Genomic DNA, 15,418 nt, shown 5'->3' on the forward strand with positions numbered 1-15,418 from the left:
ATCCCCATGATCGGTTGTGGATCAGACCATCGTGATCTATAGGGTTTTCATTTTTTGATTCTCGGAAGTAGGCCACCACGCCTTTCTTCCTAGTCACTCTTAGACTCCTCTGCTGAAACCTGTTCAGCATCATAGCAACATGCAAGCCACCACTGACAGACAGGGTGGCTGCACATGAGGTGCATTGGCCAGGAATTGAAACTGGGTCTCCCACATGGAAGGTGAGAATTGTCCCCATCTGTAACCACAGTCTCTGCTTTCACTCCTATTTCTGTGAATGAAATGTCCCTGAGCCCATCAAATTCCAGTCTCTCCTCTTGTTCCCTGGTCTCATGCCTTCTCCCTTCTTGGGGATGTGGCTCCTGCAGTAGTTTGCCTTAGTGGCTATGTATTTGGGCCCTGGAGACAGACAGCTGAGTGTGACTCTCAGCTCTGCCACTTCCCAGATATGTGAGCTTAGATAAATTACATAACTTTTCCGTGCTTCAGTTTCCCCATGTACAGAATGTGGGTGTCAATGTTATCTACCTCACAGAGTTTTTGTGAAGATTAAAGGAGTGGTGAATTTATGTAAAATGCTTAGAACAGGGCCAGGCACATAGTAAGGGCTATATAGGAGTTAGCTGCTACTGCGGCTGGTCGTCTCTGCACTGCCAGCCTCTCCCTCTCTACGGGATCATTCCCTTCAGCAGACATGCAAACATGCTGTAGTCATTTCAGTTTTTAAACAGACAGGCAAGCAAAACCTCCCCTTCTCTTCACCTCCCACTCCAGCCAACACCCTGCTTCTCTAATCCTTGGAACTGCAAGGCTTCTTTTTTTAAAATAATTTAATTTATTTTTGTTGTTGTTGAAAATAGTCACAGGAGAACATACACCAATTCAACAATTTCTACATGTTCAGTCAGTGACATTGATTACATTCTTCAAGTTGTGTAACCATTCTTATCCTCCTTTTCCGAATTGTTCCTCCCCCATTAACATAAACTCACTGCCCCCTAAGCTTCCTATCTAACCTTTTGAGTTTCTGTTGTCAATTTGATCCCATATAGACAGTTCTTTAAAAGATCATGATGCTCAAGGCAGGCATTCTTTACTAATGAAGCTAAACTATTGTTTGATTTAAAGAATACTTCAGGAGATATTTTTGGTTTAAGGTTTAAAGATTATCTCAGGGCACTAGTTCTGGGGGTTCATCCAGCAGCAGTGTCTCCAAAAGGTCTGGATTCCATGAGGATTTTAAATTATGTTTCACATTTCCACCCCCCCCCCCACTTTTGATCAGTATTCTTTTCTAGAATCTTTGATCAAAACATTCATGAAGTGCAAGACTTCTTGAAAGAACTGTCTATAGTCACCATCTCTACTTCCTCATCTCACATTCTCCCCTTAGTTCATTCCAATTTGGCTTTTGCTCCCACCGCCACTGTAAGACTGTTTCTGTCAAGATCACCAGTGACTGCTGCATTGCTGAATACAGTGGCACTTGTAGGTCCTTCTTTTATTTGATATTCCCTGTCTGTCTTAGTCACCTAGTACTGCTTTAACAGAAATACCACAAATGGATGGCTTTAATAAAGAGAAATTGATTCTCTCACAGTCTAGTAGGTTACAAGTCCAAATTCAAGGCATCAGCTCCAGAGGAAGGCTTTCTTTCTCTGTTGGCTCTGGAGGAAGGTCCTTGTGATGCATCAGTCTTCCCTTGGTCTGGGAGCATCTCAGCACAGGAACCGCGAGTCCAAAGGATATGCTCTGCTCCCGGCAATGCTTTCTTGGTGGTATGAGGTTCCCATGTGTCTCTGCTCGCTTCTATCTTTTATATCTCAAAAGAGATTGGCTTAAGACGCTATCCAATCTTATATACCCCATCAGTATAACTGCTGCTAATCCATTTTATTAGATTATACTGACTGAATTTACAACACATAAGGAAATTACATCATATTACAAAATTGTACACAGTTATACAATACTGGGAATCATGACCTAGCCAAGGTGACAGATATTTTGGGGGGACACAATTCGATCCGTGGCAGTATCTTTGCCTCAGTTGTCCACTCCCTGCTTCTTAAAACATTTTCTTCTCTTGGCTTTTGGGACATGACCTTGTCCTGTTTTTCTCTTAGTTCACTGGTCAGTTCTCACTATCACTTGCTGACTCCTTCTCCTTTGCTTAATCTCTAAATGTGGAGTGTTCTAGAGCTCTTCTCTGTGTAGTATGGTAGATAGGCTCATCCGGTATCATGGTTTTAAATGCTGTCAGGGTCCCATCTCTATGCCCATCACTTCCAAATATATGTCTACGTTCCTCACCTTTTCCCTAAGCTCCACTCATATCCCACTGGATTTCTCCACATGAATGTCTAAAAGTGTAACTGGTTTGGTTAGGAGTCTCAAGTACATAAAACCTGCTGCTCTTGGGTCTATTCCAACTCATGGCGACCCCATGTGTTACAGAGTAGAACTGTGCTCCATAGGGTTTTCTTAGCTGTAATCTTTATGGAAGCAGATAGCCAGGCTTTTCTTTCATGGCGGCACTGGGTTAGTAGATGAACGCAAACCATCCATGCCACCCAGGGGCCTAGTATACCTTATAGAGGTATAAATATAAATTCTTTTTTAAAAAATCTGCTTATGATTGCACCTTTTGCTGGTTAGTGGATCCCTTAACATTATCTTGGTCCAATTCAATTATTACCGAGTCACTCTCAGTTTAAAACTTAATCTAGCCTAATCTAAAACCTTGATTTTTAAAGCTTGGCTTTTCCCCTTTTGTCTTCCCCCTCATTCCAGTGAAATCTAGAGCATAACCCTGGGCACTTGGAATATAGAGTGGATGTGGTCTGGTTTGAGAGCCTCCTCTCACTCCCCCTTGGAAGAAGGCCAAGATGAGGCATAAGGGAGTCTGTTAAGTGACTGGCCTCATTCGGCCTCTCCTGCTGATGTGGTGTGGGTGCATTTCTTCAGCTTTACCCCGTTGTTGAAGGAGCAATGGTGGCACAACAGTTAACTGCTTGGCTGCTACCTGAAAGGTTGGCAGTTTGAACCCACCCAGTGGCTCTGCAGGTGAAAGACCTGGCGATCTGCTTCCATAAAGATTACAGTCAAGAAAAGGCTATGGGAGAGTTCTTACAGTAAAGAAAACCCTATGGGGGAGTATTATGCTGTCACATGGGGTCTCTATGAATCAGAATTGACTCAGTGACACCCAGCAACAGCACAACAACCCCTCAGATAGTTGGGTATCTCACTGATTAGGCAACTCACGACTCCTTTCCTTCTGTTAACCTATATGCTTCTCCACAAGGAGCTGAAAGAATCTCTTTCAGGACTGTGGATATTTGGGATGGAGTGGGGTCCCCATCACCTTCTTCCCAAGCACTCTGCACTACAGTCCCTTTATACTCTTATGACATGGGCTACTCCAGAAATCTCTAGACCAGAAGTGGGCATCAGTTTCTAAAAGACCCCAAAATTTCAAGGGCAGATGTCAAGCTGTCCCAAGAACTTGCTCACCATACTGCATTCCATTGGCAAGTCCTGGTGCACCTACAGCAAGCATTCAGCCAGGAAAGAAGAGGCTGTTCTTCTCCTCACAGAGGCACCCCAAAGTGATGCTGTTCCTCTGTGAGTTCTCTCTTGGAGCATCCTATCACTTGCTTTAAGTAAGAAAAAGCACCTCCTCCCTAGAAGGAGCAGCTTCTCATCACCAACACTGCTCTCTCTGCAAGGCCAACCTCTCCCCTTCCTGTAGTCCTCTTCTTGGTAGGGCTGCAGGAGGGAGGAAGGGAGTTGGTGGTGGTAGGGCTAGTTCTGTCTCCTCTTAGTAAGCCCTGTGGGGACATGTCTGGCCACAATTGCTGGTGGTTCACTGGTGGCTGTCTAGAATGTGGGGGTCCTAAGGACCTTTTATGTTTAGTGCAAGCATTATCTGAAATCCCAGGACATTAAGAGAAGTTCTCCACCCCAACTGTCTTGATTGACGCCTCAAGTCTATCACAGTCAAAGCAGAACTCTGATTTCTTCCCAAACCACTCCTCTTCTAGAACTTCCTTATATCAGTAATTGACACCATCATCCTACTTAAGTCAGAAAACTAAGCTGTCATCAATTCCTTTATTTCCCTCACCCACCACATTTAATTCATCAGCAACTCCTGGTACTCCACTTCCAAAACATCTTCAGCAGCAGTCCCTCCATTTCTCTCCACCTTCAGTGCTCTGGCTTTAGTCCCCATCTCTCTTGCCTGGATTGCTTCAATGGTTTTGTAATTGGTCTCCTGGATTCCACCCTTGCCCCTTACAAAACATTCCCTTTAAATTGAATGATGTCACTAAACTATTTTTAAAAAATTCTTAGGAATAAAAACAACACTGTTTTTCTAGTGTGCAAAGCCCTGTAAGATCCAGCCTCTACCTATTGGTATTGGTTAACTATTGCCACGATAATACTGCATAACAAACTACCCTGAAATCCGAGCTTAAAGCAAATTTTCTTTTCCCCCCAGGAATTTGTAGTCAGCCAGGGAGACTTTACTGATTTTGACTGTTTTACTCACATCCGTGCTAGTTGGCTGGGGGTTAGCTGGTCTGGGCTATACTTGACGGGGCAGCTGTACTTCATCCTGCAGGCTCTCCTTTTGGGACCAGTCACCAGCAGGCAATGGCAGAAACACAAGAGGGCACATCTAAGCACTTCAGCACAATTCTTGAGTCACATTTGCTAACATCCCATTGACCAAAGAAAACCCAAAGACTAGGGGTGGAGAAAATACTCCCTCTTTTCTGGGAGTGCAAAAGACTGTAAAGTGTCATGTCAATGGGTGTGGACCCAGTGGCTGAATTTGTGACAGATTGGGGCTAATAATTCAACCTACCACACCATTCTCTGATATTTCATACTGGTTACCTCCTTATCCACAATGCTCTAGCTGTATGGGGCCTTCTCTCTCTTCCTTGAATGCAGAAATCCCTTCCCACTCTAGGGCTATTTGCACTACATTACACTCTGCTATAAATTCCCTGTTAGCTTAAGCATGAAAGTTTGCATTCCAGAGGACTTCCTTTGTTTTAGCCCTTTATTTTATTTTTGATGATCTATATCCTTAGAGCATTCATTGACTTGAGGATGGATCTGAAAGCCTTTCAGATTCACCATCTGATCAATAAGACACGTTTGTTTTCCTTTAATACTGTGAAACCTGCCCAAAAGATAAGATACAAATGAATTTGCTCTGCATTTTGCTCAATAGAAATAAATGAGCAGTAGACAGAAAACTCTGAAGAAAAAAAAAAAAAGAGATTTAATGGAACTTTAGAATTTGACGATCGAGATAACTTGGCTTTTGTGAGTTTCTGAATCTAGTAGCTATAATTTCCTAAACTCATAGCGCTATGAGTCGAAATTGACTTGACACACCTAGCAACAACAACAGTTTCCTAAGCGTTTTAAAGGTAATTTTGCTTTTCTTTCTTCACATTATGGTGTATTCAGTGGTCAGTTTGTCTAATGCATGCACCTTGTATTCTGTGACTCTGTGTGAGCAGGCTCTGCAAAGCAGGAAGGGCCAAATATAAAGTGCAAGTTCAGCCCAGAAGGTGCTGCAGCCTCAGCTTCGAGGATGGGAGGGACTGGTGGAGGGGAAATTCAAGTCATTGTCCTTTTATTTTTTTATTCTTGTAAAAAAAATATATATAACACAACATTTGTCAGTTCAGCATTTTTCAGGTGTACAGTTTAGTGACATCAATTACATCAATCATGTTATTTAATCATCACCCTAATTTCCCTTCACAACAAAGACTCACTGCTTCCTAAACAATGACTTCCCCTACCTCCCTCCTTCCCACAGCTGGTAACCACCGATAAACTTTCTTTTTTTTTTTTTTTAGTTAGAAAAATCAACCGTTTTATTTCTACATTCTAACAACTTTCTTCTCTTTGTGTTAATTTTTTTAAATTGTACTTTAGATGAAGGTTTACAGAACTAACTAGCTTCTCGTTAACAGTTAGTACACATATTGTTTTATGACATTGGTTAACAACCCCATGACATGTCAACTCTCTCACTCCATGACCTTGGGTTCCCTATTACCAGCTTTCCTGTCCCCTCCTGCCTTTAGTTCTTGCCTGTGGGCTGGTGTGCTAAATTTTGGGTTTTATACATTCAACTATTGTTATTTCACATGAGTGAGATCCTACAATGCTTGTCCTTTTGTGATTGACTTACTTCTCTCAGCATGACATTTTCAAGGTAGATCCATGTTGTGGCATGCATCAGGACACTCTTTATGGCTGAGTAATATTCCGTTGTATGTAAGTACCACATTTTTTTATCCATTCATCTGTTGATGGATACTTCGGTTGTTTCCACCTTTTGGCTGTTGTGAATAGTGCCACAATGAACATTAGTGTACATGTGTCTGTTTGCGTCACTGCTTTCAAGTCTCTTGGGTATATACCTAGGAGTGAAATTGCTGGGTAATGTGGTGGTTCTGTTTAACTTTTTGAGGAACCACTAAACTGTTTTCCTCATTGTCCCTTTGCTTCTGAGAGAAAAAGAAAAGGAGAGAGGTTTGGGGCTTGGGGAGAAGGCATGCTGCTTCCTTCTTCTTCTGGCTTAGGGAGAGACTACAGGAACCACTCTTCTAGTACAATAAAGGGGGGCCTTTCAGCAGTACCCCATGGACACAGGCCCAGTGGGGTGTGGACTTCTGTACATCTGAGAAGCACATTGTAATTTTTTTTACTGTGATTTAAATGAAAGTTTACAGTGGCAAGTTAGTTTCTCATACAAAACTTTATACACACACTGCTATGTGACCCTAGTTGCACTCCCCATACTGTGACAGCACACTCCTCCTTTCCACCCCGGATTTCCTGTGTCCATTCAACCAGCTCCTATCCCTTTCTGCCTTCTCATCTCACCTCCGGACAGGAGCTGCCCATTTAGACTCATGTATCCACTTGAGCTAAGAAGTACAGTCTTTACGAGTTATCATTTTATGTCTTACAGACCACTCTAATCTTTGTCTGAAGAGTTGGCTTCAGGAATGGTTTTAGTTTTGGGCTAACAGAGAGTCCGGAGGCCATGTCTTCCAGGGTCCCTCCAGTCTCAGTCAGACCATTAAGCCTGGTCTTTTTACTAGAATTTTAGTTCTGCACCCCACTTTTCTCCTCTCTCTCAGGGACTCTCTGATGTGTTCCCTGTCAGGGCGATCATTGGTGGTAGCCAGGCACCATCTGCACATCATAATTTTAATCATGATTCACATAACAGCGATAGCTACCATAATTGAGTGCTTTTTACACCTGAGATGTTACAATAAATGCTTTACTGCCTGAACTCATTTAACCCTAATAGTAACTGAGGCTGTAGATACTATTATCATCTTCATTTTAAAAATGAGTTAATGGAGGAGCAAAGAGTTGTCAAAGGATAGTCAAGTGGCAGGTGATGGCATCAGATTTGAGCCCAGGTCTGACTGATGGTAGCACCTGAGTGCTTAACCTCTGTGCTACACTGCCTAGGCAGTGGGACTCACAATAGCGCTGAGGGCCTTCATACTACACCCTGTAGGGACTGCAGTACAGCACCTGGAGCTCCAGGATGGTAGCAGCAACTCTGGAGGGAACAGAGGGACTCAGTCTACAAACTGCTCCTCTCTACATTTCAGCCACTCTAACGGGAAGACTGAAGATGTGAGTCTACCCAGAGGCACCTTGGAAGAAAGGCCTGGTGATCTACTTCTGAAAAATCAGCCATTGAAAACCGATGGAGCACAGTTCTACTCTGATACACATGGGGTCTCCATGAATCAGAGTCGACTAGACAGCAACTGATTTTTTGTTTTTTATGAGGGGAAGGGTCTGTGACTGTGGTGACCAATCAAAGATTTACCTGTGATTGTGGCAGAAGCAGTGAGCTGGGTTGACAGCTGGGTCAGGGATAACCTGTGAGCCAACCTGGGCCTCTGGTGGAGACCAGAAGGCCTAACACCTCTGAAAGTCCTGGCTGAGTTTTATTTTCTAGGAACCTTATGCACACTTTTTATATTATGTTATTTATCAGCATTTATCCAACAAAGGTTCACCCTGAGCAGGCACTGTATATTCTCATCATGTAACATTTCTCTCATTATCCAGGGATGCAGCTGTGCTGTAGCATAGCTCCATAGATCAGATGATCAGGCTTCCCTGCCCTTGGAGGGCCTCATTATGTCTGTCTATAGCCCTCGACTGTCAGTCATCTCCCCTCTAGCCCCTCCTACTCCATTCCTACTCAAAAGGCAGGAATACGGGATAAGGCTGGTGGGTATGATAGCAATTTGGAAGTCGAACATGTTTTTACCTTTAAAATTAGTCTGGCTTTCTCCCACCCTTTGCTGCCAGACTGGTTATCAGATCTGGAAGAACAGAAACAATAGATGAGTTAGTTCTACTTAAATATTCTGCAGCAGTTTCCTTGGTGACTTCAATGACCAAGCAAAGCCCATTGCTGACCCACGATGTATGTGTACCTGAGTGAGAAATAAATGTTGATTTAAGCTACCGAGACTTTTCAGGTTGAGACTGCAGAATAGCCTTGTCCATCAACCTGGTAGCGTAGTGGTTAAGAGCTACAGCTGCTAACCAAAAGGCTGCAATTTAAATCCACCAGGCACCCCTTGGAAACCGTACAGGGCAGTTCTACTCTGTCCTGCAGGGTCGCTATGGCAATGGGTTTTTATCCCAACTGATACAGAGCTAAAAGCTAGACATCTTTAGGATGTTTTTGGGAATGAGCACTCAGTTGTGCAATGTAAATGCCTCTAGTAGCAACGAAGATTGAAACTCTAAGGAAAAAGCAAAGGAAAAATCCTTGATTGAACAGAAAAGAAAGCTGCCTTTTTACTGATTGGTGTTTCTTTTTTCCTTCACCCCTTGTGCTTTTGTCTTTAGTCAGTGTTTGGTCTTTTACTGGCATATACACATCTCAGTGTGTAGAAAATGCAAGAGTGTATTGACTTTAATTTTTCTGTACCTTTAGTGCACACATTTCATATTAGTGTTAGATTGGTTTTGTATTATTTTTAGGGGATGTGGTAAAACTGGCTTTTTTTTTTAATAACAGCTTTTTTGAGATACAATTCACGTAACATATACTTCATTTCCCTAAAGTGTACACTTCATTGGTTTTTAAGTATATTCACAGAGTTGTGCAACCATCACCGCAATCAATTTTAGAACATTTTCATCATGCCCCACCCCAAAAACTTGTTGTCATTAGCAGTCATTCCCCCCCCCACCAGCCCTACCAGTTGCCACTGAGTCTATTCCGACTAATGGCGACCCCGTGTGTATCAGAGTAGAACTGTGCTCCATAGGATTTTCAATGGCTGATTTTTCAGAAGTGGATCACCATGCCTTTAATCTACTTTCTGTCTCTATAGATTTGCCTATCTGGGTATTTTACGTAAATGGAATCATATACTAGATTGTCTTTTGTGACTGGCTTCTTTCACTTAGCATGTTTTCAATGCGCATCCATTTTGTAGCATGTATCAGTACTTCATTCCTTTTATGGATGAATAATGTTCCATTGTATGGCTATGCCACACTTTTTTATCCATTCATCAGTTAATGGACATTTGAGTTTTCTCCATTTTTGGCTATTATGAATAATGCTGCTGTGAACGTTCGTGTACAAGTTTTTGTGCAGACATACATATTCAGTTCTCTTGGGTATATACCTAGGAGTGGGATTGCTGAGTCATGTGATAACTCTATGTTTAACCTTTAGAGGAACTGCCAGATAGTTTTCCAAAGTGTCTGCATCACTTTACGTTTCCACCAGGAGTGTAAGAGTGTTTTAATTTCCCCATATTCTTGCCAATTTGCTATTATCTTTTTTTTTTTATAGCCATCTTAGTGGGTGTGAAGTTGTCTCATTGTGGTTTTGATTTGCATTTTCCTGACAGTTAATGATGTTGAGCAAGCATGTTTTCATGTGCTTATTGCCAGCCATTGCCTTTCTTTGAATCATTTTATACATTTGCACTCCAATTCCATTTTATTTAGCATTGCTTAACTTTTTGAAAATTACCACCTATGAAATAGAATAGCTGGTTTGAAGGACAATTAATAATGCCACCACAGTCTGTAAAATAAAAAATATATATAATTTAAAAATTTAGGCATCTTGAAACTTCATGCATTTAATTTATTTTTTAGGTGAAAGTAAAAATACTTTAAAAATATTATTGCCATTGAAATGTATGTCACTAAATAAAAAGGCACTATTTTTCTATCAAATCTTTACTCTAGGGAATATGCATATGATTTAAAAAATTATTTGTGTTTTCCACTAGAGTAACTTTACAAGGCTGTTATATGTGTGTGTGTGTAGACTTTCCCTCCCTCTCTCTATACACACGTATATATTGTTTCTATATATGTACATATATATGTAGAGAGAGAGAGAGAAAGAGATTCAACTTTGTACCTTTTTTTTTTAGGATTTTTACTGTATTCTTGCACAGAGAGTACAAGAGCAATATCAAGAAATATGCAGCTTTCTAAGGTATGCATTTCCTGTACCTAATTCTTATAATTTGAAAGGAAAGTCATTGACAGTCTCATTTGATATTTTTTTTATTTGAAATTCAGACTGATCTCTTGTAAACGTCTACTATGGTGGAAATCAGCAGGGTGTGGTAAAAAGTACATGGGCCTTTAAGATACACAGACCTGAATATGAATCCCAGTATTATCACTTAGTAGTTCTATGTTATTTGGGCAAGTAAATTCACCTCTTCTAGCCTCAGTTTTTTCATCTGTAAAATGTACATAATAGTACACTCCTCATTACGCTATTGTAGATTAAATGAGATAAAACAAAATTATTTTTGGATCTTTATTTTATTTAGGATACCTAGAACAGTGCCTAACACAGTAAATATTTGTTGAATAAATGGATGAACGAATGAAAAATATAGGTGTAACAATACCAAAACTGTTACATAAATCTTATGAGTTGTTCTCTCCTACTGCTCTGTCTATTCCTGCAGTGACGCCAGCATAATCATCTGTCAGAAACCAGTAGTTTTGTGTGTGTGTGTGTGTGTGTGTGTGTGTGTGCGTGTCTGTGTGCGCGCATGCACATGTGTGCTCTTTATAAGACTGTTAATTTTAAAAGTTGATGACATGAATGCATTCAGTGTGGTAAATACATCTTCCTGTTTTTAATTTGCATATGATTCACGTATTGAGCACAGTTGATACCAGACCTTCTGTGTGCAGTGGTTAAGCATTTGCCTGCTAACTAAAAGATCGACAGTTCGAATCCACCAGCTGCTCCTTGGAAACCCTATGGAGGGGGCAGTTCTACTCTTTCCTATAGGGTCACTATGAGTCGGAATTAGCTTGATGTTAACGGGTTTTTTTATACAGTATTTTACCTAAGAATAAGTTAATGCATTAAACTACACTATAAGAAGAGAAGGAACCCTGGTGGTACAATGGTTAAGTGCTTGGTTGCTAACCAACAGGTTGGCGGTTCGAACCCACCAGCTGCTCCACGGGGGAAAGATGTGACAGTCGGCTTCCTTAAAGATTACAGCCTTGGAAACCCCATGGGGAAGTTCTACTTTGTCCTGTAGAGTCAGTGTGAGTTGCAATTGACTTAATGGCAACAGGTTATCAGAAGAGAAGTGGAAACATTTTTAAAATCAAGGGCACTTGGACCACAAGGATAGCAATCACCTGATAGTAATCAGCTAAGGACCACATAGCTTAAAAAGTCTCAATTTCTTTTTTCCCTTCATTTAGTTTTGTTCTTGTTACAGCAGTATTCTGGTAGCTTATTTATGGCTATGCCTACTTCTTACAACCTGGACTTTTATACATGGAATAAAGGCTCAGAGCAAGGGGAGAGCAAGAACTATAGGATACTTTTGCTAGTAGGAAGTTTGTAAAAGGAAAGACAAGCCACAGAGATGTATTATCCAGTTAGTAAATAAGGCACTCCATAAAGTCTCAAAATGTGTAGCACAGACAATGGGAGAGTGAGAGCATATAATGAGGAGCTATATGTGTTGTAAGTGCGCTGAATTCAGAAGTCAAAGCGAGGAGAATCAAAGTAAACAAGTGTTTCAGCAGACACTTCACCTATCCTGAGGGGTGTTCTGTTGCTCCCACGGTGGCATACCCAACTCAGAGCCTTCATAGCATCTTAGAAACAGGACAACCACAAGTGATCTTGCACAAGACTAATCATACCGTGATATGCAACATCAATTATAAGTGATGGACAAGTGAAAAATTAGTCGCTGATGCGCCGGGTGGGTCAGAGTTGTGTGCTAGTGTTTGAAGGGAACAGTGCTATTGCAGCATGGAGGTTTGCTGCCAAAGGTGATACTTTCCCTTCCAGGAAGGATCAGGAAAATCTTTGCAGAATCTTTGCTTTTGCTGTTTTGGATTCCGGATCCCAAGCCTCATATTTTCCTGCAAAGAAGAGATTGGAGGCCCTAGATCAGCAGGTGTTAGTGACAGTACAATAAAGGCAATGTGGCGTGTTAGCAAGAGCACTGGCCTGAAAACTTGGCTTATAGCTCTTGTGTTGCCTCTAGTCGCCCCTGCAAGTTTGGACAAGTTCCTCAACCTATTTTAGAGCATATTTGGATATAAGGAACTGACTCCACTCTAGCCTGCTTAACTACAGTGGGGGCTCAGAAGGACCAGAACTGGAATCTATGAAGAAAGTCTTCCTAGGTTGCAAGGCCTCTTGTCCTTGCTTTGCTCTGCACACCAGCTTTAAGCCTCTTGCTTTCTGAGAACTGGCTTACTCTGCCTCCTAGTGCGTGATTCATCAGTTGCTGTTGAGTCAGCGCCGACTCATGGCGACCTTATGTATAACAGAATGAAATGTTGCCAATCTTGCACCATGGTCATGATCATTGGTATGTTTCAATCCATTGTTACAGCTATTGTGTAGTACCTTCCGACCTAGGGGGCTCATCTTTCAACATTATATTGGACAATATTCTGTTGCAATTCATAGGGTTTTTATTGGCTAATTTTTGGAAGTAGATCGCCAGGTCTTTCTTCCTAGTCTTAGTCTGGAGGCTCCACTGAAACCTGCCCAGCATAGGTAATACTGCTGGTATTTGAAATACTGGTGGCATCGCTCCCAGCCCCAGTGGCTCTGGAAAACCAACAGCCATGGAGTCAACTCTGACTCATGGCGACTCCATGTGTGTCCAAGTAGAACTGTGCTTCATAGGATTTTCCATGGCTGATTTTTTTCAGAAGTAGATCACCAGGCCTTTCTTCTAAGGTGTCTCTGGGCAGACTTGAACCTCCAGCCTTTCTGCTAGCAGCCAAGTGCGTTAACTGTTTGCATCACCCAGGGCTTCCTGATTCATCAGTTACCCCCAAGTGGTGCCCTTGGCTGAACAGACTGTTAAAATGCAGCATCCATATTTTACTGCCTTAGGCTGTCTCTGTCCCTATTATAAATTCCTGTGAGAAAAAAAAAAATCTGATCAGCCCAGTGCAGGCTTGGATTGGTTGGCCTAGAGGCAGGCTTCCACCAGTCGCCTGCAGCCAGGAGATAGAACAAACATGGCTGCAGGGCTTCCAGAAGGGGAAGTGTGATAGACAGGACCTATCGAAGTGGGATGAACTAATGAACCATGTACACTACATGAGCGCATTTCACAGTAATCTTTCAAAAAATGACTACAGGAATCCCATTTAAAAAAATCATAAATAACTGAAAATCCTGCAAGTTATTGTCCTTCCAAACCAAATTTATTTAGTTGGGCAGTTTATTTCCCAAAAAATAAAGATTAAAAAAAAAACATCAACCGGTGTACAATGTTAAGCTCTGTCTCCTGATACCCACCCCGTCTAAAAAAAAGAACGAGATCCGTTGACAACAAGTGTATTCTGACTCATAGCCACCCTACAGGACAGAGGAGAACTACCCCCATAGGGTTTTGAAGGCTGTAATCTTTACAGAAGCAGGCTGCCCATCTTTCCCCCATGGAGCTGCTGGTGGGTTTGAGACTTAACCACTACACCAGCAAGACTCTTCAATCTCCTGATAGGAATTACAAATTGATGACTTCAGAAAGTTCTAAGTTATGAAAAAAAGCCATACCTGTTGCTTACATTACAAGTAATGCCTTGATGTTCCATAGAAATTTATATCTTTGAAATTATTTAATGATGAAGGGAGAGACTAAGTTGAAGCATTATGGAAGGCTAGCAAATATGTAAAAATAAACACACAGTGTGCTTATTAGAGTTTGAAAGGACTGTAGATCAGGGTGAAGGGGTTTGATGTAATTTGGCTGAGATTAAACAAAAATCCAACAGCTCTGATCTGCAAACTTAAAACTTAAAAAAGAGAGAGTTTAATTAATTTTGTTTCAAGAGGCATTGTGGTAGATACCGAGAAACACACTATTGGATCTAGTCTGAAAATAATAAAGAAGTACTCCTTTGGAGTGGAGTTCCTTTAAATCTTCTTTTGCTTTGTTATCAAAACATCACTGTTGTGTCTTCTGTGAGTTTTTTCCATGTCACGTCCCCCACCCCCCAAAAAAACCCCAAAACAAAAAGAACCAGCACTGTTTCCTAGAGAACTCTGAGGAAGAAAGCTAACATTTTTCTCTTCAAAATGCGTAAGTAACGTCAGCATCTTTCCTGAGTCAGTTAGTGGTAAGGCGCCTCTGCTTGCCCCAGACAGGTGTATAATTGAAGAGACTTTGTGGTAGAGTAAGATGACCAAAAACTGAGTTAAGATATTTTTAAATGTAAATAAGAATTTGTCTGTTTGGAGACGTAATGTAAACCTCAAGTCCATAAACTCTACAGCTGCTTTCCCCAACTCTGCTCAGCTGTTCCTAGTTGGAGCCAAAATATGAGCCTGGTATTATTTTGAGGCACACAGACAAGACTGCTGCCGGGACATCTCCTGTCTCCATGAATCCATAGCACAACTCTGTCAGGCACACGAGGCGTATAACCTAGACTTGCTGACTGAGAGGCGATAGAGGCCCTTAGGAACAGTAAAAGCGATTTGTTCAGAGATCTGGGTGCACGTTAGCTCCAAATTGCTGACTTACTCATATCCAATTGTCCAGTAAAATGAAGTCAAAATTTCCATTACTTTAAATCAGAGGTTGATCCATGGGCCATTTCTGGCTGGCAGGCACTTTTTCATAATTTGCTAACATTTAAGTACTTAAAGATCTCTCACTATTTACAAATAAAATATGAAAGAAGAAGTTTTAGAATAGCTGTTTCTGTGTAAAACAAACAACAAAAACTCCTCCTTGGCGAAACACATACTGATCCTTGGATAGAAAGATTAAGTCTCTGGAGGAAAACCAAATTTTGCAACTTAAAATATGTTTGCCTTTAAACTTGA

Source organism: Trichechus manatus, unplaced genomic scaffold (assembly GCF_000243295.1).
Source record: "Trichechus manatus latirostris isolate Lorelei unplaced genomic scaffold, TriManLat1.0 scaffold00101, whole genome shotgun sequence".
Taxonomy (NCBI): domain Eukaryota; kingdom Metazoa; phylum Chordata; class Mammalia; order Sirenia; family Trichechidae; genus Trichechus; species Trichechus manatus.